At 39.7% G+C, this 24312-nt stretch overlaps 1 protein-coding gene and 1 long non-coding RNA gene across 2 annotated transcripts in view; one reads left to right on the top strand and one right to left on the bottom strand.

Annotated features, from left to right (window-relative positions):
* The window catches only part of LOC129059283 (uncharacterized), a 93613-nt gene extending 76087 nt beyond the window's left edge, over positions 1-17526 (top strand). The window contains exons 4-6 of the long non-coding RNA XR_010140160.1: positions 4362-4577; positions 5645-5758; positions 16061-17526. This is a non-coding gene — a long non-coding RNA (uncharacterized LOC129059283). The remainder of the gene's footprint in view (positions 1-4361; positions 4578-5644; positions 5759-16060) is intronic.
* Positions 1-24312, bottom strand: part of ZNF366 (zinc finger protein 366) — a 67266-nt gene that overhangs the window by 38748 nt on the left and 4206 nt on the right. The window lies entirely within an intron of this gene.

Consider the following 24312-nt stretch of genomic DNA (forward strand, 5'->3'; position numbering starts at 1 on the left):
CTCTTTTTACATGATTGCTGTAATAATCAAGCAAGATAGAGTAGGTGAAAGATTTTTGCAAAGGGGGGAAATATTCTGCAAATGTAAAGTGGTGGTACCTGCCAGGGAACTGGCCATTGAAAGGGTTTGCCCACCCCAGGGGGACTTTGTCTACTGAATCATCAGACGGCTCAAGTCTGGGAAGACATTGGCCTCTAAAAACCCCCTGAAATCAGTCCAAAGCCCAGGAACTTGGAAAAGGTTACAGAATAGTCATTCAATTTCTACTCACATAAATGACTCTTATAAACACTTGTTTCATCACCATCCCTGCCTCCCTCCCTGCTTTCCTCCAAGAGATTTTCCTCCTACTTCTGTTCTAGTTTCAAATGGGCTCTTCCTCTTGAGGATGAGTGTAAATCCAGCCCTTTATCCCAGACCTAGCCCTTGCCCATTTGTTTCAACAATACCATTATAACAGGAAACATTGTACCAGCTTCATTCCAAGTCCAAAGCTCCAACTCATTGGTAGAGATGGCTTTAGTGAGTCTGCCTTACTCCTATGATTTTTTAAACCTCTGGCTAAAAGTCAGAAACTAGGAAGGTTGAATAGCCTGATTGTACAAGAAAACAAATCCTGGCTTGGTGTGGTGGTTTACACCTGTAATCCCAGCACTTTGGGAGTCCGAGGCAGGAGGATGGCTTGAGCCTAGAAGTTTGAGACCAGCCTGGGCAACATAGGGAGACACTGTTTCTATTTATTAAAAAAATTAAAAAATTAAAAATTAAAAAAAGAAAAATAAAAAAAATCCTGTATGTCAAAAATCACATAACATTTAAAAGGAAATGACAAACCAAAAAATTTTTTTTCAACATATGACAAATAATTAATGTTACCCAATGTCTAAAAGCTTCTATAAATCAATCACAAAAGTGACAACTTAAAGTGGAAAATTGGTCAACAACCACCAAAATGCAGTGTAGAAGAACAATACTAATGACAAATTTTTTTAAACTTTTTTGGGGGCTAGTTTCAAGTAACACCAGATTCCTAATTATCATAGAATCACCAGTAATAGAGATGTTTAGACAAAATATACAGGATCATATCTGGCATATTTAAGTTGCATGAGTGTGTGTGCACAAGCATGTGTAATCTCTATATAAACACACACCTGCCTGAGACAGCTTAGATGACTGGAGGGTATAAGACTGGAGACAGGGATTGGACTGAATTTCAGGTTTAAAACTTGTGAAAACAACACATACTAATATAACCAAGACTTCAACCTGAGAACTTGAACAAAAGGTGAAAAAACAGATATATTTAAGGAGGAGATGCAAGCAGGCTCACAAAGTCTTGTTTTGCAGCAATGGCTGGAATGTGGTATACACGGTCCAAGGCTCATCTACGGCAGAATCATGCATGAGAAAAATCCATTCATGAAACTAAATCATCCTAAAGCAAATGACACTTCATGAGTAGAGACTAAAACCAAAGTGTGAAGGACATTTTCCAAATCAACGTGAAAGTATGCAGAAATAGCTGGATCTAAATTGAATAAGAATTGTGTGACAAATTGCTGAGGTACTGAGGGAAAGCCAATTAAGCACTGAAGGGCCTCTTCTGAGAGACTGGATGCCACAGACTGAATCTAGAAGAAGATTCTGCATAAAGAATATTTTCTTGGAAGGTTTGGCAAAAGAAAGAGTTCTTTTAAGTGCTTTCCCATAACTTATTTTCTGTTCCTTGGAGCTTTTCGACTTGTAGTGGTTTGGAATGACTTGGTTCTGGTGGATTTCAATCAATATCCCTCCCTTCCTGTACTCCATGCCTCCCCACAATCCCCCTGTCTTGGTGGAGTAACAGGTTGATTCTGTTTTATCACTAACCTTCTCTAACTTCCTTATAAAAGGAGTACATTAGATAACATTTAATGGGCATTTGGGAAATGAACCTTTCAAGTTTTCATCTTCAGTTATACTGATTGAAGAAGACAGAACTAATTTGAACGCATAAATAAATAATGGAGTGAATAAATAACAAAACATCTTTCTACTGAGGGTCTCACCTGGAAAGAGATAATTCATTTGAGTCTTTTTAATAACAACAAAATACAAGCAAATTCAATCTAGAGTTTGCAGAATCGCCTATAGTTTCTAAAACCTTTGAGTTCTCAGAGTAAATAGCTGTTGTGTAGAAATTAATGGAAAATTCAACGTGAGTGAAGACTGCTTCGTAGGGAGGATTAAGCGAGCCACACTTAAAGAGCCCCTGTATATCGTATTGCCGAAGAAGTGAGCCCTGGGCCAATTCACAGCTTGTGAACTTCATGTGGAGAAAGAGTGCAAGGAATATTGAAGGACGGAAGGAACACCATGTGTGGACACCCTAAAACGGACAGGTGACTCAGCTCTCTGGGTGTTAGAGGGCTATTGGCAAATAATAGCCGTAATAAAAAGCCCGTGCAGCCTCATGGTTAGCAAAGAACAGAAGAAAGTCCTGAAAGCTGTTGAGATAAGCTGGCTACTGATCAGATATATTAAAAGACAAAATGTGTTAGTACCCGAATTAGATTAAGGTGAACAATTCTATGTAATTTATTTTTAATGACCTTTAAATAGTATAATTTATTACCATTGTAAATAGAAGGCTGAAATATCTAAGAGAAAATTAAAATAATCAATAATACTACCACCAAGCGTTACTGTGTTAATATTTTGGTCTGTTTCTTTCAAGTCTTTTACTATGCATGAATATATTTTCTTTTACAGCACTACTTATTATATATCTCTATGCACTAGACAAATAGCACTGCGGTAGACAACTTTGTTCATAAATCCTTGTTACATCTCTATCATTTCCTTAGATTAGATTCTCTAGAAATAGAATTACAAAGTGAAAGTATATTAATTTTCAGGTCTTAATACATATTGCTAAATTGTTTTCCCAAAAGGTCAACCTAATTTATACTTATATTACTCATTTCTATAAATGTATCTTTTTGTCTTCTATGACTCCTTTTATTTTCCACCTGACATTAAGTAAGCTCCTACATTTGACCCAACATTATAATAAGAATAAGAAACAATTCTAGGTTTATTGAGATAATTATTTCATGACGTCGTGCTAACTTACACTGAGATAACTCTCAATTCTTTCAAAAATGTTCATACCCATTAGTACATTTAGTTCCCCCAAAATCCCTGAGGTGAAGAGAATTACTTATAGAATGTTTAGCTCAAGGAAAAGGGTTTCTGATATCCTCTAGTTCAGGTTTCATTCATCTGATAGAGGCATGGGCAAGATATGAGAGTTTTAAAGTTCTAGAGTCCAAGTGTCAGGAATCTCAGTTCATATATTCCTTCCCGCTGGATGACTTTGACTCTATCCTGGTCCGTGTAAAGTTTGTATCATTCTCAATTTCCTCCTCCCCTGCACTGTTTCATCAGTCCATTGGGAAGTACACCATTAGGTTTCTTGCTCTTCCAGGAGTATGAAAATAACTAGAAATCTGGACTCGGACTCATAAGTAGAGACAAAACAGTCTTGAAATGAATGTTTTACCTGTGATGTGGGTGAAAACCTAGAAAAGATCCCTCAAGATCATGTAATGAGCCAATGAAGTTGAGAGAGTCAGATCTGTGCTTAGGATGAACTTGATAAACCAAAGTAGTCAAGGGGAAGTTTAGTAAGAAGAAGTGTAGGGTTCCAGGCTCAATGTATTTCAGTATCAGACTATTCTGACAATAAGGACTACCAAATGCTGACATTTTCTGGGACTCCTCTGGATAATTCTCACCTGCTTCTCTGATTTAGGTAGCATAAGTGAGTTCTTTCAACAGACAGGGGACACCTTCAAGGGAAACCATCTATGCGCCCTAAAGATTGAATATTCTATGTTGCAGATTATCATCATGTTAATGTATTATGGGATTACAATATATTGCTTAGAGCTTAAAACAGCACTGTGCAGGTGTTTGAGAGTCAACCCATGGTCCACCACAGGCTCCGGAGAGCTGTTGCCTTGTTTCCCGATGGGAGTGAAATTTATTTTATTTAGAAACATCACAGTCGCATTTCTATTTTGTGTGTGTGTGTGTGTGTGTGTGTGTGTGTGTGTGTGTGTGATTTTAAATTCTGAGAAACCATATCTTAAAATGCCTGACATTTAAGAAAATCTGGCACTGTATTGCCACCACTGAAGCCAAGTATCACATGTGTAGAAAGTAGCACAAGCTTAGCATGCTGAGTGTGCCAAATTTCCCTTAAAATTAACATTTGCACCGTATGTTAGTACCCTAAACTCAATACTTTTTTGGCTGATGAAAATGCAAAAGGAAAACATTCCCAGACTGAGTCCTGTTCTCTTTCTTTGTAGATGCTGTTTTAAAGAAATTAGCAGTAGTCTTCCTTTGGAAGTAAAAATGAGTGCCTGCTGTAATTCATGGTGAGAAGTCAGGCATCCAGTGGTGTCAAAGCTAGAAGATCCATGCTGGTCAGGCAAAGGTACCTGAAGGTGTCAATCCTGCAAGGTTGTCCTGTGCTCTCCATTTACCATTCAGCCCCTCACAATGTCTTGGATAGTGACTCAGAGGTGAGGTCCAGCTTCTTCATCCTCTATCATGATGTTTGAGAGGGTAAAGTGAACAGGTGGAGACAAGAAAGCTCACACTGAACTTAGAGCATTATGCCAGACATTTAGATAATGCCCAGGCAACCCAGGGTAACAAGAGACCTATACCCACCCCTGTGGTGGGTCCCAGATGCTGGCTTCCTGGCCTTTGAGGTCACATTCCCTCTGAGATCCTTCCTCAGATAGCCCCTACCTGTCTCTGTGGCATGTGGCTTCCACAATATGAGAAGAAGCAACATTCTTTGTGCCTGTGAGCCAAGCATCTGCACCTTTCTAGATTTTCAGTGTATTTTGTACAAACCAGTGATATATCGCCATGCTCCCTGGACACCTGTGTGGCTCTGGCAGAGTTTGGGGCTCTCCTTGAATCACAGGGGAGACAGCCTTTCACTTCTAAATATTGATCCTAAACTGTACCAAGGGGAAGGATGAGAGAACAAAGTTGTGTTACCACTAAAACTGCCAGAGATATTTAAACTGTGATGGGAGTGATGGGCCCGGGGCTTCATCCCACTGGAGTATTAAGTAAGAATCATGTGCTCCCAGCCCTCAAGCAGGTTTTTTCATCTGTACCATGAGGGATACACAGCATTTAAGGGGCAAGTTTAAAATCTAAGAAAGTCTGAAGATCTAATTAAAAAAAAACTTTTTATTATGGAAAAGTTCAAACTATGAAAGTAGACAGAATAATATCTGTCCTTATACTTAGTTTCAATTCATGACCAATCTCATTTCATCTATACCTCACTCACTTCCCCACCTTCTGATTGGGATGCTTTTGAAGCAGATCCATGACATCATATTATTTCATCTATAAATATTTCAGAATGTATCTCTTAAACATGGGGACTTTTTCTTAAAACTTAGCCGCAATAGTATATTATACCTAAAACTCAATAGTTTCATTAATCATTTAAATAGTCAGTATTCAAATTTCTTTAGAAAAATTCAACTTTTTTGCTTTGGAATGAAGGCCATTTTGGAGTTTTGTCAGTTCACTATTGAACTAGTCAAATTCCACCTTTCAGATATCACAGAAGAGTTAAGGTTGAAAGGAAAGATCTCTTCAGGAGCGACGACAAGAGAAGGAAAAACTATTTGGACTTCCTTATCCAGAGTCAATGATCACTAAGACTGAAAGGGTAAGTACCCATTACCCAGCCCCATCACACGTCCTTATTGTAGACTGAGGCACAGGATAGTAAGCTGATGTCCCCAAATGCACATGGCTAATTAATGACAAAGTATTCAATTTTAAAATGCAGGAGGCTCTGTTTAAGGTCTTACCTACTTTTTAAATTACCATAGAAGGACCTATATTTCCAGTGCTTTGTTCATGACTTTAAAATGTGTGTGGCTTGACGGTTTAGAGCTGTGCTGTATAATTCAGTACTCATTAGCCACATGTGGCTTTTGAGGACATCAAATTCAGTTAACCTGGATAGAGGTATGCTGTACATGTAAAATGCACACTAGATTTCAAAAATTTAGTAAAAAAAATTAAAAAATATTTAGTAATTATTGTATTCTCTTGATTAAATGTGGAAAAAATATTTTTCAACATCGACACTCAGCATATGTTAGAGTGGTCATTTTACATAGATTTGTGTGATTATTCACTTAATGTCTGACTCTCTCCATACTGTTTGCTCCATGAGGTCAGGGATCCTGTTAGTTCACAGTCACTATTGTGCCTGCCCCATAACAGACCCTCAGTTAAAGAAAGGAACAAAGGAAGAACAACTGGAATCCCGCCTGCTCTCGCTGTGTCTCTTCCTTCTTTATTACCTCTTCCCAGTTCACTAATGTGTTCTTGGACAGGCCACCTGAGTAAACTGGTATATGAATTAGCAAATCCTATGGGCTCCATTTTCAATGTCTGTCCAGAATCCAAGCACTTCTCACCACTTCCACTGCCTCTATCCTGGTCAGGCCGCCAGAGGTTCGTTCCAGGATCATTGTAACAGCCTCCTGACTCTTCTCCTGTCTTCTCCCTTGGGCTCCTGTCTGCTCAACACAATAGTCAGGCAGGTTCTATTAAAATGTAAATCAGATCTTGTCATTCCCCTGCTCAAAACTCTCTAGTGATTTTCCATCTATTTCAGAGTAAAAGCCACAGTCCACGCCGTGGCCTACAAGTCTCTACATGAAGTTTCTCCCTGTTACTCCTATGACCTTATGCCCTACCACCCGCTCACTTGCTTCTTCCACTCCTGCTCTCCAGCCGCTGGTTGTTCCTGGCACACACCAGGCATTCTCTCACCCCAGGGCCTTTCACTTGCTGTTCTTTCTGCCTGGACAGCTCTTCCCCCAGATACCCACATGTCTTTTTTGCTTCCTTCAAGTTTTTGCTCAATACCGTGTCTGAAGTGAGGCCACCCGAACTCTGGCTGCCAAGCACTCCGTATTCTCTCTCCTTCCTGACTTAATTTTTCTCCATATCTTCTAACACACTGTGTACCTTACTTTATTCGTTGTTCATTTTCCTCCACTAGAATGCAACTCTGTGTACACAGGAATGTTTGTCTTTTGTTTCCTTATATATTCCTACTGCCTAAAATAATGTTTCGTGGGAGGTTGTTGCCTGGTAAATATCTGTTGACTGTGAGACTAAAGCTTAGCCTATGCACCTGAAAAATAGGCAGACTTGAGACCAGCCATGGGGCTTGAACATGCAGAACTGGCCTGTGCTGTCAGTGAGACCAACTCAGCTCTACCTTGGTGCTAGTTCAGGAGACTTGGAGGCTCCTTGCACTCAGATTGGCTGCCCAATCTTACAGCTCAGTTCTGATGACTGTGAGGCCCAAGGGAACAGTCTGGATTCAGGGAGGGTCTAACTGGCTCCTCCCAACATCCTCTGTACCTCCTCTGTCCTACACCACCACACACAAACATACCACAACATTCTCTCCCTTCCCAAGGACAGACTTGGGCTATTTCTAAAACTGAGATTCTGATCCAAAACAGTAGCCAACACATAGTGCATCCCATGTGTACAGGAAAAGACAGGAGACCTCTGAGCAATTTCCTGGCCTTATATTTTTCCATTCCAGTAAATGAGGCCTTCTTTAGCTCAGGAATCTGTCTCTGAATCAAGCCAATGCTGTAATGGTGCATGCCATTTGCTACTGCCTGGCTTATTTCTTTGTTCTTTTATTTTCCTTTTTTTTTTTTTTTTTTTTTAGATGGAGTCGCTCTGTCACCCAGGCTGGAGTGCAATGGCCTCTGATCTGGGCTCACTGCAACCTCTGCATCCCGGGTTCAAGTGATTTTCCTGCCTCAGCCTCCTGAGTAGCTGGGATTACAGGCGCCTGTCACCACGCCTGGCTACTTTTTGTATTTTGGTAGTGATGGGGTTTCACCATGTTGGCCAGACTGGTCTTGAACTCCTGACCTCGTGATCCACCTGCCTTGGCCTCCCAAAGTGCTGGGATTACAGGCATGAGCCATTACGCCCGGATTCTTATTTTCCATTTTAAGTGATCAATAGTTAGGTTCTTTCTGTCATGAAGCTTCAACAACCAGCTCTTCTGGTTGGCTACCAGTTAAGGCATATATAATGCTACCGGAGAGTTTCCTTCCTAAACTGGCATTTTATTCAATAATGCATAATACTCAAATTGAGCTCTCTGTCTTCAAAGAGTTTTGCAAACTTTACACCTCATTAGGCTGAGCAGTGCTTGAGCTCGAGCTTTATGGATTGGACCCCAGCAAGGTTAAACAATTTGCCTCAGGCTAAAACCTGCTTTGCTCTGAACAAAGTACTTTGTCTTTTTTAATGAATCAGAAAAATATAATGAATAAAAAATGTAGTTCCCTAACAACTATGTTTTCAGTAATTTGATTCCAAGTCGTTTCCATGTGCTTTTTTAGGCCATATTTGGGGTTCTTCCTAGTCTTCTGATATCATTTCACAGTCCTTCTTCTCCCCCTCTCTCTCCCTCCTCCTCTTTTCCTTCATCCTCTTTGTCCTCTGGGATACTCTAGCTGCCAAGGGGCAACTACCATGCCCGTAGCCTGACAGCAACCCTTGTCCCTCTCCCTCAGGGACCCACTTTCAGATGATAAGCATATTGCTGTTAAAAGATGGCGAAGGCGTAAGCTCAAGTTCCTAGGTGTGGTGGAAACCACAGAATAAGTTAGTGTATCTTTTGGCCTATGTAGTAATGGACAAATATGGGTATTTTGCAAAATGCAAAATACCAGGACAGGTTAAAGTCTGAAATTCTACCTGTGGCAGACTGCTTAGGATTTCTTCTTCATATTTTTCTCCCCCATTAGAAATAGGAAAGTCTGAGAAGAACTGACATAACAGGGTACTGGGTGTGGTGGCTCACAGCTGTAATCCCAGTGCTTGGGGAAGCTGAGGTGGCTGGATCACTTGAGGTCAGGAGTTCGAGACCAGCCTGGCCAACATGGTGAAATCCCTTCTCTACTAAAAATACAAAAAAATTAGCCAGGCGTGGTCATGCACGCCTATAGTCCCAGCTACTGGGGAGGCTGAGGGGAGAGAATCGCCTGAACCCAGGAGGCAGAGGTTGAAGTGAGCCAAGATTGCGCCATTGCACTCCAGCCTGGGTAACAACGGAGTGAGACCCCATCTGAAAGAAAAAAAAAGAAAAAAAAGAACTTACATAACAGGGTGCTTCCTCTGGGTTCCAGGAGGAAGAAATGCTGGAATTGATTTTCTAAGGGCTGGTGGAATCAGTCTTTCAATATTGTTATTTTATTGCTCCTTTGAACAAAGATTTTTTTTTTTTTTTTTCCTGGAGACTGTTTTGGGTGAAAGAAATAGAGGGAATTTGGGAACATTCTTTTCCCTGGATTATGAACATCCACCAGGCAGCAGCCTTACCAAAGTAAGAGCAGAGCAACTCTTCTCTTATTATTTAACAAATAAAAGTAATAAGCAAGGAAATCTATGACACTAGAGACTAGGATTAAAAGAAAAATCTAGCATGTGTTCAAAGATACCACTTCTTTTCATATGATTTCAAATCGAATGTGTTGAATCCCTTGAAGGAGAACTGAAGTGGGTAAAATGAAATAATAGCTGAGCCACAGTGATTTAGATTTTGCTTTAACCTGTCCACATCTGGGGCATGTGCATACCCCCTTAAGCCCCAAGAACACTTTAGCCCTGCAACCGCATTTGGAGAAGAGGTTGGGTACTGTGTATGGAACATGCTTGTGAAATGCACCCACTATAGGAGAGCAAAGAGCTCAGAAGCTGACATCACAAAACCTGGCCTTGAAAGCCAGCTCCATCACTTCCTAACTTCCCTAAGCCTCAGTTCCTCAGCTATAAAACGGAGACAATAATACTTTATTCATGAAATATTTCTAGCACTTCTTTTGGGCACATGGTTGTATTGCATTTTCCTATCCCTTTATAGGCGGGCATGGCACATGACTTGCTTTGGATAATAAAATGTGAGCACATGAGCACAAATGACATGTGTCATTTCCTTGAATCTTTAAGAAATAGCCCACAATTCTGGCCAGATGTGGTGGCTCATGCCTGTAATCCCAGCCCTTTGGGAGGCCAAGGTGGGTGGATCACTTGAGCGCAGGAGCTCAAGACCAGCCTAAGCAACACAACAAGACCCCATCTCAAAAAAGAAATTAAGAAAAAAAAAGAAATAGTCCACAATTTCATATTATTTTCTGTTTCTCTGCCACAGCAACCTGAAACATTTCAGATAACAGTTACTCTGTCAGTCTAGGGCCTAAAGGTAAGATGACCTGGATTTATATAGTGGATATGTAATACAAGTAAGACATATATTCTTGTTTTCTTTCTTTTTTTTTTAAAGCCGGGAGATTTAGGGGTTGTTTGTTATTGGAGCATAACCTCGTCCATCCTGACTAATATATTTCTTCATGGAACTGGAGGAAGATTAAATAATGTACCTAATAGGTAATGTGCATGGCACATGGCAAGTGCTAAGTAAATGTTTGTTCTTTCCCCTCTTACCAAATTTCTCCACTCCATGATTTTTCCCAGCCCACGCTTACCAGCCCTGAGCTTTGCTACCCTTCAGAAAGTTGTTTTCAGTTTGAGAAGAATGAGAATGAACTTTGTTTTAAGACCTTTAAAAGTATTCCCTAATACCCTTTAAGAAAATGGGAGAGCCCCTGAATGGAGCAGGGTTGGGAGTTCCCACCATGGGAAGAGAACCTTCTCTCTGAAATTTACAAGAAAAAAAGAGCTAAGGGTCTTCTCAAGGGAATCAGCCAGAAAGTAAAACCCATGACCTCTGAAAATTTCCAACCACAGATAAAGCTCCACAATGCAGCAGCATCATGCTGCTATCACTTAACTGGAATCAGGATACAGGCATCTCATGGGGACACCTTTCTAACTCTTCTAGCAGGTCATCTGTCTGGAGAGAGCTGCAGTCCTTGAACTGCTTAGTACCAGCTTTTCTGACATTTCAGCAGGAATGATGAAGAGGTTAGAGCTTCAGCTTGAGCTTCTTCCTTGCTGACTCCTTAAGACTCCCTTCCCTTCCTCCACAAGTTCCAGGCTTCAAGAGTAGCTTCAAGGGTCAGAGGAGGGAAGTCAACAGGGCCAATGTTGCTGCTTTGGCCAAATCACTTAATCATTTAATAACCTAGTCAATTAGGCCATCAACATAATACCTTTTTGGAGTGTTTACATCTACTGTGGAGATAAAAGCTCCTACCTAAAATTACTCTATAAAACCACGTCTTTGAGTTTTTACTCAAAGGGTAAATCATAACTGATCAATTTAGAAGGTAAATTTTGAAAATTTTGAGAATAAGGGAAGGAAAAAGGAATGGAAAACAGATGAGACAGAGCTGAATAAAGCCTCCACTTTTGAAGTCAGTTCCAGAAATGAGAGGCAAGCAGGACAGCTCCCCTGGAAGAGTAGACATGCTGAAAGATGGCAAGGTACCAAGGAGAGCATTCATTCATGAGATTTGTACTTAGCTTTCGTGGAGGCATGGGCACTGTGCTGGGCATGGAGGGACAATGGCAAGAAGACAGTGGTGGCCCTGGCCTTCTCAATGGGGGCAATGGCATTGCTATTTGGGGTCCATTTTTTGTCATGCCAGACTGTTCTGTGCATTGCAGAATTTTAACATCCCTGCCCACCCCCAGCCACCAGATGCCAAAAGTGCCCCTTAGTAATTGTGATAACCAGAAAGACCCTCCCTATTTCCAAATGCCTCTGTAGGCATTAGACTGACCCCAGTTGAGAACTACTGAACTTGAGCATGATAGTTGCTGTAAGTAACATAGTACATAGCTCTCAGAGGAGTGCAAAGAACCCCAGCAATGGTAGGAGGAGCCAAAGAGAAGCCTGCCCTGAGACCCTCTTCTCCCTGATGGCATGTGCTGTCTACATCTTTCCCTGACCTGTGGACTCTGAGTCCGAAGAAGACAGGGTCAGCTCTGAGCTGCTGTGGAGCTCTCAAAAGTCACTGGATTTAACGGAGTGGTTTGGGGAGTGCATATAATTATTTGAAGAAATAAGGAGAAACTATATGGGGTAGGGATTGGTTAGAAAGAACTCCCAGACATTCCTTGATAGTAAGCAAGTTGGCCTAGTACATGTTAATAGATGTAGAGCTGGCCCACAGCCCCACGAAAGGGGTGTACGTGGCCAAGACATGTCATTGCAGAATTCATGTTATCTGACTTGGGAACCTGGCACACAGTTTTGTCCACTCTAAGCCCTCTTCCTCATTTTTAGGTTGCATGTGATTATTTGGGAGAAGAAGAAGGATGATGAGAAAAAGGGAAACTAACAATTATTGAGCACCTAGCATGGCCAGCCAAAGTACTAAGTATGTCCAAGTATATTATTAATATATCACAGATACACTGAGTGATTTGTGAGAAGGAGCAGAAGCTTGGGAGTCAGGCAGCCCCGGGTTTGAATTCTAGAACTGTGGCAAGGTACTTAATCTCTAAGCTACAATTTCCTCCTATGGAAAATGGGGATAAAAAACACCAATAACCCAACTTGCCTGGTTATTATAAGATTTCATAAAATAATAAATTAAAGCACCTGATACCAGAAAAAGACACTTAATAAATGGCAATTATACTAGTATTTGGTTTTCCTAACAATAGTTGTAAGAAGATATTCTCATGGTTCTACAGAGAAAGGAAGAAGACCTGAGACAAGATTAGGGCTGGGGATCTAAAAATATGATAAAGAAAATCAATCATTTTATTTCAAGTTTCTTATTTATTTACTCCAGGTCCCTTCACCTGGGCTTTTTGAGGAAGAATTCCAGCAGTTGCTATGACTCTGAATATTGAATATTGGCCCTGGAGAGCCCAGCTCTACTCTGTACTGGCCAAAACCACTGGGATGGTGGTGGTGGAGGAGTGTTCTAGGTCAAACATTAGGGACAGGAACAAATTAGAGAATGTGCAAAGCAACGTGACCTACTGGTGAGGAGACATAAAACCATACCTTACTTAGATGGCTGGAGTTCCCTAGTATGTTAATAAGGAAGTGTGTTGGAGACCTGGGTTCTTGATAGCTTATGTTTAAATACTTCAAAGAGCTGACACTTGAAAGAACTTGATTTGTTTCATTTGATCCCAGTGGGTAGACATGGGGCCAGTGAATATAGGTGACAGGGAAGCATATTAATGTCCCTTATTGTAACTATGTCTAGAAAGTTCTGTAAGGCAGAAAATGGGTCTTACTTTAGTGTCTGTAGCATCAGCACAGGGCCTCCCCAACATGAAATGCCAAGGAGCACTAGCTGCTATCATCACTATGACCTGTCATCTGATTACTGCCTAGTCTTGGAAAAAGCAGTGGAGTCTGAGAAACTATGTTTTTCTTCATTGGCCCATTTGCCAAATACCTCTGTTAAACAACAAACAAACAAACAACAACAACGACAACAAAAACCAACCATGTCAGCCAGTGCTGAAACTCAGGACAGCTCATCTTTTAAAGTCAAGCAATAGGTTCTTTTCTCCCATCTTCAAAACCTCACAAAAACAAAACAAAAGCAAAAACAACTGTTGCTATAAGGCTAGAAGGTTGTTTATGTAGTAAACTAAATAGCTATCCCTGGGATGATCTGAAAGTAAAATTTTAAGCTAGCTAAACATTGAGCCTGCTATGAAAGGTCATTCTAACTTCCTTTGACCTTCTTACAGCTGTGGTCCTCAGCATTCTGGTTTGTGGCAAGAAAGCATCGCTTCTCTTCTCCCATTTAGAGGGTCTAACGGCCTTGTTTCCTCTTATGGTTTTTAATGAGGAATAAAGCCTTTACTTCACAACAGTTCCAAGCCCAAATTCTTCCCACCCGATCCCTTAAATGCATGTTGTGATACATCTAGCAGATAAAGCTGATAAACCTGTAAAGTCTGCTGGGCCAGAAAATATAGAAACATCATCAGCTCTCTAGCTTGAGCTCACCAAAATGAATATTCCCCAAATGTAGCCTCTGCACAAAAGCAACTGTCCTAATTGCCTGCCTGTGACCAAGGAAATGTAATTAGAAAATTACATATACAGAACTGCCCTTATTCCTACTTCACATTTTCATTTACTCACTAATGCATTCCAAAAATGTCTATTGAGCCCCAACTATGTGTCAAAAACAGTCTCAAGTATTCAGCAACAGTAACATTTGCTGAGTATTTCCTATGTGACAAGAATGTGCTAAAGACATCATAGGCATTAACTCATGCGACCATCACAGCACCCTCTGAGGTAGGTACTGCTATTCTCCTTATCTTGTCAATGAGGAAACTTGGACACAAATAAGTTAAGCAAATTTTCCAAGGTCACACAGATAATAAAGGAAAGAATTAGAAGTTTTTTGGGAGATAGTTGTTAGATGAAGGAAGAAATTAAACAACGATGATCAATACTTCCAAGCATTTTCTAGACTTTGATCAAGTATGCAAACCTATTATAGGTAGCAATTGAAGAATAGAAATGTTCTTTGCTATCAGAAGACCTAGATTCTTCAAAACACACCTTCTGCAACTTGTTAGTGAGCCCTAGCTTTGGTCTACTCCAGCGGATTCCAGACTTCTCAGATCAAGGACCTCTTGTAAGTTTAAAAAATAAACACATTTTGCACATTACTAATAAGTTAGAAAAATACAAAACAAAAGCTATTTTGAATTCAGTAACATTAAAATTTTTTTTCTTTTTTTCTTGAGGCAGAGTCTTGCTTTGTTGCCCATGCTGGAGTTCAGTGGCATGATCTCGGCTCATTGCAACCTCCACCTCCTGGGTTCAAGCAATTCCTCTGTCTCAGCCTCCCAAGTAGCTGGGCTTACAGGTGTGAGCCACCACACCCAGCTTTTTTTTTTTTTTGTATTTTTAGTAGAGGTGGGGTTTCACCATATTGGCCAGGCCAGTCTCGAACTTCTGACCTTGTGATCTGCCCACCTCTGCCTCCCAAAGTGCTGGGATTACAGGAGTGAGCCACTACACCCTGCCTTAAAATTTATATTTAATCAATGAATGAGTTAATTACTGTAACATAACCATAACATAACATATACTATAACATAAACAGAGGTCCATATACTTCTAAACCATTATTTAGTCAGTCCAAAAACATTAAGCACTTGACATCTACATACAGACTCTTTGCAATAACTCTACATTACCCTGAAGATCCGTGGAGCTATATGACTTCAGCCAAATCCTTTACTCTGTCTGAGCTGTAGTTTCCTCATCTCTAAAGCAGGGATAATAAAAGCTGTTATTTCTTCAAAGGATCTGAGAGAATTAATGTGAGACCAGCAAGAATTTGGAGGGCCTCCTGTCCTAGAAAGTACAAACATCATTTAAAATACAGTTCCTGACAAATACAGTTTTGATGTAGTTAAGAAGAGCAGACAGACATGAAAGAATTATTAAGCAGAGCAACCACTAAACTGAACTGTGCCTTCTAGAATCCAGTTCTAAAATGTGATCTGATCATGAAAAGGAGTCTGCTATCACCTTATACACACAGGGGAAATTCAGCTCCTTTAAAAGCTGTCAGAGATTTTTTTTTTCTTTTCTTTTTTTTTTTTTGGTGTCAGGAGGGCTACTATCCATGACTGAGACACTTGAAGTTACAGGGATTCACAGATAATTGTCTGGATTTAGATAAAACCCTTGCTTCTGCACTGAGACTGAAGTTGGGAAACAGGGGCGTGCACATATCATGGTAATTAGAGGTGTTTGGTTTGGTTTCTTTTGATTTGAAGCCAAATCAAAACTCATTGAAGACCAAAAAAACTCAATTTGTCGAATGACTGCTGTGGCAAGGAGGTTATGCAATTGTCCCCATATTAATATTTAATAATATTTTAATCCAAATGTAATTTAAGGCACATTTATCATGTAAACTGAAACTCACTGTAACTTAACTGGCTCAACCCCCCGCATGTCACAATCTTGTAGTTTTACAGCTTGCCTTCACATTTTCAGGATGAAATTGACTCCAGGGGATGGAATCTTGGAAGAAGTTTCTTGAAGAAGTTTCCCTCATTGATGTTGGCTTGTGGGGAGCAGAATTTACTCCAGCCTCTCCCTTTGGGTTGTTGCATGAAAAAATAAGCCATTTCATCACTGCCAGGGCTCCCAGTTCACAGTGGTAAAGAATATACAACTTGTTAACTTACATGCCTTTCTTTTCCCACTCCCAGGAAAGCTCCTGGTCCCATGAGTAGGGGAGTTCAGATTAATAATTAAAAGGGCTAACCGTTTACTGAATATTACTAATTACATGAATTATCATTCTTAATTCCTACCCAAAGAGGGGATGCTATTTTATACCTGTCATGCAGATGAAGAAACCGCACAGGTGAACTCCCCACGGTCATGCTGTTAGCAAACAAGGTGGCTGGGGTTTCATCTGAAGCAGCTGCCCCTAGGACGTGGTTGTAACTGCTCCTGTATACTGTCTTGTGTGTTTGCCCCTAGCTTTCTAGGCTGCTGTTTCACCGTGGTTGATATATTTTACATATTTGACAAGAGAACATGGCCCCAATAAACTGAGAGGCAACTGAATGAAAAGGAACAAAGCCTTTGGTTGTGATTTTATATGTGGCATTTGGTGACATGCTGGCAGGGAAAGAACAAGAGGAATGTCGGCAGGCGAGAGATGCTCATCCTTAAAGAAATTCTCAGAGCATGGTACTTAAAATCAGAAGTATCTTTAAAGATCAACTTTACTTTACAGATGAGAAAACAAAGACTCAGACATTTGCCCACTATAGAAAAGCTGGTATGGCTGACCTGGGTCTCAACCACCCCACCCTGGTACAAAAAGGAAATACAGTTAAATGTTTCCTTACATCCCTGTCTTCCAGCCATCCTACTCCCCTGTCCAAAGGCAAATTCTATTAGCCAGTCTATTGTATCTTTCTGGAGATATTCTATACATATGAAAAATACACTGTTTTTTTTTTTACAAAAATGATAGCACTCTATAGAATTAAAGTACCTTAGCCTTTTTACTTAACTATACAGGTTGGAGATTGCTCCCTTATCAGAACTTACAAAGCTGCCTCATTTTTTTTCAAGTTAAACAGCTTTATTGTGGTATAATTTACACGATATACAGTTCATGTGTTTTAAAATATGCAGTGCGATGTGTTTTAGAAAATTTATACAGTTGTGCAACCATCAAAAAATCCAATTTTGGAATAATTTCATCACTCCAATAAGTTCTATTATGTCCATTAGCAGCCGATCTTGCTCCCACCCCTTGCCCCAGGAAACCACCAATCTATTTTCTGTCTCTACAGTTTTGTGCTTTTAGAAATTTCTTATAAACAAAATCATTTTATATTTACTGTGTGTCTGGTTCCTTTAATAATATTGTGTCCGGCTTCTTTCTCTCAGTGTGATGATTTTGAGATTCATCCATTGTTTCATATGTCAATAGTTCCTTTTTATTGTTGAGTAGTATTCCATTGCATAGATAAACCAGCTTTTGCTTATCCACTCACCAATGCATGAGCCTCTGGATTGTTTCCAGTTGGGGGTATTATGAATAATGCTGCAGTGAACATTGCGTGCAAGTTTTCATGGGAACATATGATTTCAGTTTTTGAGGGTAGTTACCCAGGAGTAAAATGGCTGGGTTGTATGGGAAGCATATATTTAACTATTTAAGAAACTACCAAACTGTTTTGCAAAGAGGCAGTACCCTTTTACATTCCTACCAGCAACATATGGGAATTTCAGTTTCTCCACGTCCTTACCAACACTTAATATTTTCCATCTTTTTGGTTTTAGACATTTTACTGGGTGTGTAGTTATATCTCATCATGGTTTTAGTTTGCGTTTTCATAATCTAACAATATTGTGTATCTTTGATGTGCTGATTTGCCATTTCTATATCTTTTTTAAGTATTTATTCAAAATTTGTGTCCATTTTTAAATTGGGTTGTTTGCCTTATTTTAAGAGTTTTAAAATATGTATAAAACAAGTCCTTTATCAGATATTCTTAAAACAAGTCCTTTATCAGATATGTTTCACAGATATCTTCTCCTGGTTTGCTGCTTGTCTTTTTATTTTTATAACGGTATCTTTTTCTTGAAGAGCAAAAGTCTTTAATTTTGATGATGTCCAATTAATCAATGTTTTCATGTATTTCATGTTTTGCGTTATAACTAAGAAATCTTTGCCTAAGCCAAAGTTACAAAGATTTTCTCCTGTGTTTCCCTATAGAAATGTTACAGTTCTAACTCTTACATTCAGGCCTATGATCTACTCCAAGTTAATATACGTGTATAGTGTGAGATAAGGGCCACTCATTTTTTCTTTTGTTATAGATATGGAATCGTTTCAGTACCATTTGTTTAAAAGACTATTTTCCCCTCATTGACACCTTTGTCAAATCAATTGAACGTATACCGAGAGCCTATTTCTGGACTCTGAGTTCCCTTATTTGGTAGGTCTGCACAATATTCCATTGTACAGATGCCCTGTACTAATTTAACCAGTCTGTTATTAATGGACAATTGTGCTATTTCTAATTATTTTCTGTCCAAATAATGCTGTGGCAGATACATTGCATTGTAGGTATGTCTTTTTACATCTTATTTATATAGGATAAATTCAAGAGGAGTCAATGTTACATTTTGATAGACATTCACAAATTGCTCTCTGTAGATGTTCTGCTAATTCAGTTACACCAGAAATATCTGAGAGCTCTCTCCAGAACCCCAGAGACAAGTGTGTTAACAAATGTTTCATCTTTGCCAATCAAGTAAATAAAAATTAGTATCTCATAGTTTTAATTTGCATCTTCTTATTATGAATTCAAATATCTTTTATTTTGTGCATGTTTATAAGCCAACTATATTTCATTTTATGTGAAGTATGTGTCTCATGTCATTTGCTCATTTTTCTGTTTATACTAAGCTCTTTGTGATACATGTTGCAAATGCTTCCTCCGTTTTTTGTTTGTCTTTTGACTTTGTTTATTGAGTTTTGGCCCTGCAGAAGCTTTTATTGTAATGCAATAAAATGCATGATAAATGTTAAGGCTTCTGCGTAAAACTAGAAAGGCCCTTCCTGCTCTGCGATTCGAAAAAAAAAAAAATCTCTACAGTTTTTATGTTTTCTTTGTTTTATTTAAGACTTCTTAAAGCAAAATTTTAAGTTCACAGTATACTTTTATTTTTAACATTTTAAGTCTTTCATCTATCTGGAATTTATTTTAATTTAAAAAATCAAGTAGGAATATAAGTTTTTTTTTCCCAAATAGCTACCTGGTTGTCCCAATCTCATTAATTACATAATTCAACTTTCTCTGCTGATATACATGTTAGTTTTATCATGTACTAAATTCCCATATGCATTTTAGTTCACTGATCTGCCATCCATTCATGTGTCAGTACACACACTCAATCCTCTATTCTCTGACTCCAAGTAGCATTCTTTCCTGCGTTACTCACATTCTCAAAACAACACACAGTAAGTGAATGAAGTGCTTTATGAATTGCTTGTAGTAACACTTAAATCTTCTCTCATTTTCTCCCTGCCCCCACTAGCTAACAATATTCAAAGTCTTTTTAACATCACTAAGAAAAATATAATTAGGACAGTAAATCTGTTTGGAAGTTTAAGAGATTGAACATCAGATACTACATTCTTGAGTCAAACAATTTGGGGCTAACCCATTGGCTCATAATCTTTTATAAGAACTAATGATTTTGGGTAGGCAGTGTGTGTATGTATACACAAGTGTACGGTACATGTACCATATACATAGCGATAGCACTTCAGCAAACCACTGCTCCTCCCAAAATATCCATATTGCTTGAAGAGCAAATACATTTGGCATTTTATGTCCTAATCCTTCTGAAATGGGATTTTCTCACCATTAAATGTCCTTCCCAACTGCATGTATTAAAGATGTGATGCTGAAATTTCTCTCCTAGGAGATTCAAGGGGGAAAAGAGCCAATGTCAGTCATTCTAAATAGTGGGATGTGTCTGAACATATGGAGGATGTGAAGACACATGGAATGGGATTGCCTTCTGCAAAATGATGCAGTTTTGAGCAGAACTTTGTTACCCACAAAACTGGTGTCTCTATTCCTTCACAAACATCCCCATTTAGATCTGGGACCCAGGCTGCCACCAGAAGAACTCTCTGCCCCTGGAGACTTCTCCCCAGCCAGAGACAGGTGATGGTGCCATGAAATCACTGAGTGCTAGGAGGGCTGCAGACCATGTTGGAGGAAACGCCTGCTTGCCTGCTGCATCACTGATTGTTTCCTGAATATCAAGAAAGACGATGCTGGGAATAGTCCCTCCTTGCCCAGATCTCTGAAAAGCCAGGTAGGAGGTGAGATTCTGGATATGCCTGCCAGCAACCTTTCAGAACTTTTCACATATTCCTCACCCTAAGAATTCAAATTCTAGCACTTCAGGAACCCCGCCTTTTTTTTTTTTTTTTTTTTTTTTTTGAGACCGAGTGTAGCTCTGTTGCCAACTCCGCCTTTATAGATTAAGCATAGAACTCTTTGGTACCCTAAAAATGTTCAATATATACATTTTTTAGGATAATGCTAGAAGACCCTTCTTTGTACTGAAGAAAAAAACAACAGAAAAAGTTCTCTGGAAGTAGGGGCGAGAGGAGGAAATTCCACTGTCCTGTGGGAAAGAAAATGCCTGAACTAGAAAAACAGCAAGAAACAAGTGGTGGACACTATGGAGGTAGGCGTTCCATCAAACAGCGCTGAAAACCTGAAATTCCTCATCTCCCTGCACTTTCCATGGAAGGTGGCCAGAGGGCCTCAGTCACGGGAGAGATGCCATGGGTTCCATCCAGGCAGAGGCCCCATTTTGTCCAGGCTTCAGCGAACCAGAGGCGATTCCGGTCCTCTCCCTCGTTCTCTTCCGGCGCTGCTTCCTTCCCCCACCCCTCCAACAATAGTCTCCTCTTGATTTCTGTTCCAAGAGAGAACGGTGAGTCCCCAGTGCAAAGGAAACTCTAAGGATTCTTTCCACAGAGTTTTCTCACTGGGAAGAGGGAGGCGTGTGGACTGGCGTCTCCTCTTTGGCCGTGATTCTGGAGAAGCGGGTCCTCCCTTTCTCCCTGAGGAAGACACAGGGCAGACAGCAAGATTTCTCATCCTTATTCTCAAGCATTCAAAGGAAGAAACCGGCAGAGTACCTTTTCTTCCTGGAAGAACTCTGCGGTGCCCTAATGCGTGCACTATGGTTTTAAATGTTTTTTTTCAAGCTACTGAAAAAAGCTAAACTATTTTTTAGGGTAATCTCCCTGAAATACTCATCACTACCCTCCTGGGGGCTTCCTTACCCTGAGCCAGCAACTTGAGTAATAAGCAGAGCCTTGGTCCCCTCTTCAGCTTTGTTAGATCTGGGGAAGGGCCTAGAAATCTGCCCAAGGTAGCTCTGATGATTGGTGCTCAGAAAGCACCTGAAAATAATACCCTCGACCTTTCCTCTCTGAGAGTGCTAGGATCCCATGACACGGAGTTAACTTCATGGGAGAGATCACAGAAATCATGCCTACTGTTGCTCAGAGCTGAATAGATTGGAGACTTGTCCAGTAATGCCACTATTTAATAGGGAGGTATGTCGTCTTGGACAAGGTCAAAGTTAACAAATGGCTTTGTAACTCCTTGGAATAGGGTCCTACATTCCCTGATCAATCTGTGTGCAACAGTCCAAAACCATAAGGCAGTGCTGCTCAGACTTGAATGTGCAACTGGTCACTTGGAGATCTTGTTAAAATGCTGATTCTGATTCAGTAGATCTGTAGTGGAGCTGGGATTGATTCTGCATTTCTAACAAGTTTCTAGGTGGTGCCATGGTGTTGGTCTTTGGACCCCATTTGAAGGCTACTACCTTAAAGGATACATATTTGTTTTAAAGAAATTATTAGCTACAGATGACACTTTTTCCTTACTAAGGAACCTGAAAACAAGCAACATTAATTTACTGACCTTGAGCAAATCACGTACTTTCTGTAGTTTATCTGTTAAACAAGGTGGTTGCCTTTCTTCAGCTCTAAGATGAGGAGAATAAGGCACGTACTTGAGAATGGGGTAAGTGAAATGAAGTATCTAAAGTTCTGAGGAGGCCCCAAACCTAGTAATGACTCCTCCATAATTGTTGGCACTGGTGGTGGCAGTGCCGTTGCTGGTAAATCACTCTCCCATTTAGTATCAGTGGCCATCACAAAAATGAGGTCAGAGTGGGGCCATAATCTATCAAAGGAATATAGGAGAATTGCCCAGAATTCTCTTTGTGTGCCCTGGTACTTGACACTAAAGAGAGAGTCTATCAATGTTAATAGAGAGAGTCTTTTCAGTTTCTACTCCAATTAACAGACACCTAGAACCCCAATGTTGTTAAATGTAAAAAGCATCATCCAAAATCCCAACTTTTGTTATTAGGTGTTTAGATTTGCCACTTTAAATTTGCCAAATAAGTATAAAACTGACTTGATCCAGTGGTTTTGGCTTTCTTCAATTGCCTTGAATTAAAGGAAGGAAAGGGCATTGTGCTCAACAAGGGTATCACATTTCTCTCTCTGAATTTACCCCACGGTGTTTTGTCAATTCAGCTCAAGTGGCATTCCTTTAGCTTGGATTCACAGCCTTTGCCTATAACAAACCAGAGAGCTGAACATTTCCTACAAGGCTGGATCCTGGCTCACAGCTCTTTTAGTCAAGGAAAAACAAATGACCGTTCTCTGTCTCGCCAAAAACAATTTGCAAACCCATCATCTGCCCAGAAAATAAACGGAAAATAAAATGCAACAGCAGTCTTTTCTGTGTATCTATCTGATAAATGTTAATTTCCCATGAACAAATGGGTGGGGGTGCTTGCCAAGATGACATTTTAATACACATGTAGCAGCCCCATGCCCACAACAGCAGAACAAGCCCATATAATTCCAGTCAATTCAGGTGAGGGATAAATCCATCAAGCTGGTAGTTTGGCATTGTCTAGACTCCAAAAAAGTTTGACTAACTTTTTTTTTCAAATTAATAGCTTCATTTGGCATTGTATAAAGATAGCATCTTTCATTCTACAGCCCACTGATTCATTAACTCATCTATTTAACAAATATTTATTGTGCATCTATGACAAGCTCTGTGCTATTGTAGGCCCTGGGCAGACAGCAGTGGACAAAACAAAGTCCCTGTCCTCATGCTGCTTCCTTTCTTGTGAACTTATGTATTACACATAACGCTGGATGAAGACATGTTCTTATTCTTTTATGTAAATACCATTGTTTTATGTAAATGTATTTGGATTTTGAATAGTCTAAAATAACAGCCATCACTAGGCTAGTTGTTTCTGAGGGTGTACATTAAAATTATTTGCTGTCTCTATGTTCCTGTCAGAGGGAGATCTGTGTCCATTGCTGCTTTATTTCATTACCCATATAAACATATAAGAAAAAAAAAATGAGTGATTTAGGTAAAAATTCAATCAGGAAAATTAGAACAACTTTTTCTATAAGGTTTATATTTTCCTTATAATTGAAGCATACAATATGACCTGTGAATGCTGATTTTTCAAACACCATTATCAATCTTTTTGCCTTTCTACATCACCATTAAATTAGGGACAAGGATCTAACTTGTAAAATAAGCTCATCACAGCACACGTTGTAAAAAAATAAGAAACAAAACTTTATGAGATAGAATCTACTAATATTTTTTAAAGGGAATAGAAAAAGCTTAGTATCTGTGTTTTTCTTGATTAATAAATACATGCTCACTCTAAGATGCAAATAATATAGAAATGGATAAATCAAAAAGTGCTATTCCGCTGGGCGCAGTAGCTCATGCCTATAATCCCAGCATTTTGGGAGGCCGAGGCAGGTGGATCACTTGAGGTCAGGAGTTCGAGATTAGTGTGACCAACATGGTGAATCCCTGTCTCTACTAAAAATATAAAAAATTAGCCAGGCATGGTGGCGGGCAGCTGTAATCCCAGCTACTCGGGAGGCTGAGACAGGAGAATCACTTGAACCTGGGAGGCGGAGGTTGCAGTGAGCTGAGATTGTGCCACTGTACTCCAGACTGTGTGACAGAGCCTGACTCTGTCTCAAAAAAAAAAGTGCTATTTATATTGATTTATAATGTTTGCAGATCTAAGTAATTGATCTTGTGATTTACATATGGTTCTAGAACACTGATCATTATCATCAGATTGCTCAACCAGCTAGGACATTC

Source organism: Pongo abelii, chromosome 4 (genome assembly GCF_028885655.2).
Source record: "Pongo abelii isolate AG06213 chromosome 4, NHGRI_mPonAbe1-v2.0_pri, whole genome shotgun sequence".
Lineage (NCBI taxonomy): Eukaryota > Metazoa > Chordata > Mammalia > Primates > Hominidae > Pongo > Pongo abelii.